Source organism: Epinephelus moara, chromosome 20 (assembly GCF_006386435.1).
Source record: "Epinephelus moara isolate mb chromosome 20, YSFRI_EMoa_1.0, whole genome shotgun sequence".
Classification (NCBI taxonomy): domain Eukaryota; kingdom Metazoa; phylum Chordata; class Actinopteri; order Perciformes; family Serranidae; genus Epinephelus; species Epinephelus moara.
Genome location: NC_065525.1, coordinates 45,826,709 through 45,833,051, shown reverse-complemented (window position 1 = coordinate 45,833,051; position 6,343 = coordinate 45,826,709).

The window sequence follows — 6,343 nt, the reverse complement described above, 5'->3', positions numbered from 1 at the left end:
TCCCTGGGGTTTCTACCGTTTTTTTCCCTGTTAAAGGGTTTTTTGGGGAGTTTTTCCTGATCAGCTGTGAGGGTCATAAGGACAGAGGGATGTCGTATGCTGTAAAGCCCTGTGAGGCAAATTGTGATTTGTGATATTGGGCTTTATAAATAAAATTGATTGATTGATTGATTGATTAACGATGTGATGTGATATATAATAAAAAATATGCCAATCAAGGGCACTTTTTGATACTTAAAGAACTCCCACTGCGCTAGCCAGCACCTGGGCGTCAGCCACAACAGTGACGTGTAATACACAAAACTAGCAAGTCTGAAGGTCTCAGTGTTTAGGTTACATTGCAACCTGTTCACCCATGGCCAATAAAAACAACTGAAACAAAACAAACACGTAAACAACAACAGTACTTAAGTAGGATTTTAAATTCAAGACTCTTACTCATACTAACGTATTTTTACATTGTTGAATAAGTAGTGTTACGTAACTAAGGGTTCTGACTTACTTACTTACTTACTTACTTATGTGTGCCATAGCACGCCAACAGCAGATCGCGTCTGTTGTAATCAGCTGAAACTACTGAAACCACACTGACCACAGAAGCGGCACACACCTGTGCAGGCGCTGGCTGCTCAATGCTATTTTTACACGGCACGCCATTTTTCTTTCTCCACGCAGCTCTGCAGCCCTCCAACAGGAAAAACTACACAGAACTGTGTAATTGAATTAAATCTGTTTTAATGATTCAAATAAAAACCTTATTGTACCAGAGGCAATGAGAAGCAGCAGAGCAACCTTGTGTTTCCTCATTCCACATTCAAATGATAAATTAAATCACTGCATCTTGCTGTTAAAATGATGTTAATACCACCCACCCTTTCAAACGCTGCATAACCACTCAGTCTCTGTGACTGGTGCCAGCAGGTGTCAGCTCTGACAGCTTTAAACAGAAAGGGCAGGTTTGTTGTTATGGTTTCTGGGAGTGGGTTGGCACATCATCATATATGACATGAATGTTTCAGGTCAAACTCAAATGCACTCTAATATTCTGTAACTTGCACACTTGGAGTCAGACGCACCACTTGTCAAGATGTCTCAGGTAAATAATCTTTTAAGGGTTTTGATCATTTCTAACTGAAGTCCTTTTGAAACTTTGCTCCTTCATGAGATCTCATATTATCACTGCTGTCAAGTGAGAAGCTTTGTGACAATTCATACATTTGTTAGATAATTAAGTTGTTTTTAAATGGTTTGTTTTGCTAAAGAATCTGTCTTAAATCATAAAGGAACTCAAGATGTATGGAAGCGTGAAGAAAATTTTCCTAATAGGACAAATAAACTAATCTAATCTAATCTAACATTAAAAAGATATGACTTTGGATAGGAAACTGGTTTTGCTTGCTGTAATCATCCTCCTCTCATTAAAAGTTTAACTTCTAATGCCATATCAATGTAATTTATGGGCAACAGAATCCAGTCGTAATTCTATGCACAAATATGTTATAAAGTTTATCTTCAGCTAATATTTAGCTTTTCCCTCAAAGTTACAGCCTTTACAACCAGATTCACTCATTGTTTCCTGTCTGAACTGCACACAAAGACAGAATTTGGTACTAAAAAGACTAACTTTGAACGATATCCTCATGACTTGTCTGATTAAGACTGCTGGAGCCTCACATTAACTTCTTATAACGGCCAGTGTGAACAGGAGGAATAATTACAGCAGGCAAAACCTGTTTAGATGTTTACATAGACGACTGACTGGATAAAATGTGAACTCCCTTGATTCCTAGTTTATCTAAAATATGAAAAGTGCTCACTTTTGGAGATGTGTGGTTTTAAGTAGAGACAACTGTGGTACATGCTGTGGGCCCTTTTCTCTTACTGAAACCTGCACATATTATATACAGGTAGAATGATTTTGCACCTACAAGAAATGTGTTTAAAAACTCAGTTATAAGACAGGTTTTACAGGCAGATGCTGGTGGTTGTTGTGCCAACACACACATGATGGACACACAAGTTGTACAACAGTATGTAGGACAGGACGCGCTGGTGAGAAGGGGGCTAACTGATGAAACGGCCTTCATGGCGAGTTTGTAAAATCAGTGAACAAAACATCAGTTGAGGTCATTAATATCAGAATAAGGTTTATTTCCAAACAGGTTTTTATTCACAATGAATTTGCTTGGTTTTGGTGCACAGATTAAACAGACAATAAACATATTTAAAGGAACTAAGTGTAAGGCAAAGTACTTCAGCACTCAAGAACTTCAATGTAGATAGAACAGTTACAATGAAAATACAGTGATACTAAAGGCCAATTTCCACCAGATGCGTGTTGGTTGCGTCTGCGCTCCGGCACGGCAGTGGAGCCGATAGGATTCAATTCTAGTCAATGTGTGTGTTTCCACCAGCTGCAGCTGTGATGCGTTCCGGCTCCGTCTCAGCTCCGGCACTCCGGAGCCCTCCGCCACAGATACGCAGGACTTCTATTTTTGCCAGACGCCGGAGCACAACGCAGCAATTCAGCACAGAGCACACTGTGCGGGGCAGGAAGTCGTGCACAGAAACAAAATAAAACATCCGGTCAATTATCAAAATAAAATAGGCCTACACAGTGTTCACGGCGGATCATATTTCCCTGCACTACACCTTGAAAAGTTTGTTTAACTTCATCTTTACTGTGGCACTTTTCCATTTCAATCTAAGCTAACTGCCTCTGTCTCTACAGAAAAGCCAAGATCCACTGGGCAGTGTCACAAACATCTTGTCCCTGGTGGATTTTACCTTGTCCCTGTGTTTTAAAGTCTACAACATGGCTCAGAATGTAAAGACCAACAGGGAGCGCTGCCAGCGAATCGCCCAGAGAGTCAGAGCACTGGAAGAACTGGTTCTCATCATCAAACAAAGAGGGCCGGGACGAATCTCTGGTGTTGTGGAGAACCCTCTGAGGGAACTCTGCACCACTCTGGCCTCTGCCAAGGGGCTGATGATGAAATACTCAAAAAGAAATTCTTTTAAGAAATTCCTGAGGTCCAGCAGCCATGAAGACGAGTTCCACATGCTGAATGAAAGACTCACTAATGACCACCTGATTCTGTCAGGTGCTCTGCAGATCGAGCACGGGAACATGCTGCACCAAGCGATGGAAACTTTTTCAGGAAGGAGACAGGGTGAGGAGTATTACAGTGGTCAGCCTTGTGGTGTCCCTATTGGCACCCTGCCCCCCAATCCAATGTATGGCTTCACAATCCCTATGTCTCACCCCAGCAATATCCACCCGCTGCCAATGTCCAACCCCATGCCCCATGGGCCTCCCCCCAGCATCCAACCTCCCTCGCCTGTTCACTATACCATGCCATCCAGTCCTGTATCCGGAACCATTCCCCCTGGTCCTTTCTCCACCACCACTGTCCCCATGCCTGCCCCATGCTATGGTGTCCCCCATTCATATCCACACCCCAGCTCCCAAGTCTGTCCTAGGCCTCCTGGCCCCGATGAAAGCACCGTGCACCATGGCCCTCATGCTCCTCACCAGACCTATGGCCCCAATGACTTTTTCACCACAAACTATCTGTTGTAAAAAGTTAGGTGGTCAGTGACTCTTTTATCCCACAAAATGAGGGAGAAATGCTATAGAAAGACAGAAAGACTGAAGACCAAAATATATGCATTTTATTATTATTTGCACTTTTACTGCACTATGTATTTTACAGTACTTCTCAACAGTTTGTTAAAGATTAAATTACAATTAAATCAAATCAATGGCTCCCAACATTTTTGTCTGGTGGGGGTCCCTTGTCATGTTTCAGATGTTTATAAGCTGTTAGCATTTCCACTAAAGAGACATTTCCCCTCTAAACCTGCTCACGTGGTTCCAAAATAAATCTTTAAACGAGAGGTATCAACAGCGTTTGTCATGGTACATAAGCTACTATCATGGGTCATATTTGGGAACCACTAGACTAAACTAGCCAACTGTACAATGTTTGATGCAGTATTAACAATATGATTTGATATTTATAAAAGAAATATGCCACTCAAGGGCATTTTTTCTGCAGAGACAGTACTTTTAATTTTGATACTTTGGGAGCCAATAACAATGACGTGACATACACAGAAATGATTCACCAACATCATGAAAGACTTTTGGAAAATAAATTACAATCACATTAAATATAACGTTACTATTCATAATAATCCTGTATTTTATTTGGACCATTAGCTCCATGATACTAACTTGCTTGGCATTAAATTACTTTGTTACAGCTCGCTGACTACCGTTAGCTTAGGAATTAGCTAATTGGCCACCACTGCCTTAACTTTTGGCTAACAGGAAAGAATCATTTTGCTTTGTACCATTGTTGTTGGCTGAATCAACAGTTTGTCATAATACGTTAAGTTAATATCATGAATCACTTTTGCTGCTGAAATAATTTGTCAAGCTAGGTAGCGAAAATGTTAGCGAGCAAGCGAGTAAAGGTTAGCCAGCTAGCTTTAACTTAGCTATGCTGGAAAGATCTAGCATTGTTTGCTTTGTTTGCAAACCAGCTTTGGGAGTCTGGAAGAATTAGCTGACATTATCCACTCAAGACTGTATTTTGCTACGTTAGCTAGATGGCACTTCCTCTGTGTAAGCAAACTAACGTTACCATTAGCCACCTAAGAACCACAATATCAAAACATTTTACATGTCAGGCAACATCAACTATCAACAACCACCGACTTTCGCCCAGGAGGCCGCTCTTCACTTCCCATAAGATTGTTAACCTAAACCCGGATATTTTTTCTTAAACCCATCTGCGTGCATGTGTTGGGTGAACGTAACCACGTGCTTTTGCTGTTAAAGGAAAAACCAAAAAATTGCAGTGTTGTACCAACGTAGTATTTTTTGAAAGAGACTGTACTGTACATTTCCTGTGAAAGTGTGTGTTTTGAAAACAGACAATGCATGTAACAGACTTAAGTTGACCCAGCGTCCCAGAACGTTAACAACCAACACACCCAGGGTACCTTGGACAGGATAAGCAGGTTTGTTGTTTTGTGTTTGTTTGAATGGGTTGGCACAGCATCATAGATGTTTCAGGTAAATGTACTTTCATTTTCTCTAACTTGCACACATGGACAAACGCACACTTGAGGAGATGACTGAGGTAAATAATCTTTTAAGGTTTTTGATCATTTCTAACTGAACTTTTAAAACTTTGCTCTGTTATGACATCTTTTATTATCACCACTGTCAAGTGAGTCATCAGTAGGCTATCAACTTTTCAGCTAGCTTTGTGTAAATAAATATATTTGTCAGATAAACCACCTGGTTCCAAACTGGTTTAAAAACGAACATTCAAAGGATTTGGGTTTTGGGATAAGAAATTGGTTTTGTTTGTTGTAATCCTTCCTCCTTCTGCCAATAAAGGATCAACCTCTAATACCATGTCAATGTAAATGATGGGGGGCAAAATCCACGTCCTCGTTCTATGCACAAATATGTTAAAGTTTATCTGAAGCTAATCCTACCACATCCCAAAGTTTCCTTGTTAAGATGTTTTGGTAAGAAAAAGACTGTAATTTTAGAATATAAAGGAATGACTACAGCAGGCAAAACCTGTTTCAGTGTTGATCTAGCCCCCTGAGTCAAATGTAACACTGTGCATTAAGTCTAAATTAGCCTATCAACATCATTAATAGGTCTAAATGAGCATTCAGAAATATGTTTGAGTATTTTTATAATGTCGTATTGCTACGCTGACTTCAGTAGAACAGTTCTCGGTACTTTGTAAAGACTAGCTGTTGAACATAGTGGAGCATTTATCAGCTGAGGCAACAGATATTTTCCTCAGTTAAAAACAGCTCAACGAGACAGAATACTGGACTTTCATCAGGTGACACAAACACAAAGAGTCCTAATGAATCATCATGCTGTTCCATAACTGCTGGAGCAGAAAATATGCAAATGTTTGTTGTTCATCAGTTCAACATATTAATTAAGTAGGTTGGTGATCAAAACCTGTTTTGGATGGCCTGTAGCAGCCCAAAAAATCTGGTATTGCAGGTTTAGGTTAATTACTTAGAGCAACCACAACTGCAGCTTCCGTGTTGATGAATATGTCTGCCTAAGTAATGGAGTGGAACAAGCTGTCTGTATCTGGCTGTTTGGGATAAAAAAACAAAGACTGCAAGACCTCTTTCCACAGAGCAGTATGGTACAGTTCAGTATATTTTCCAATTCCACTGTGAAAAGTTTTGGATGTTACCAACAGAAGCGTTCCTTAGCGTCCCCATGTTTGGTCCCCCCTCTGTTGGGGTACCTAGCACACAGATCTGGTACTAAAAGGTGGAGCTG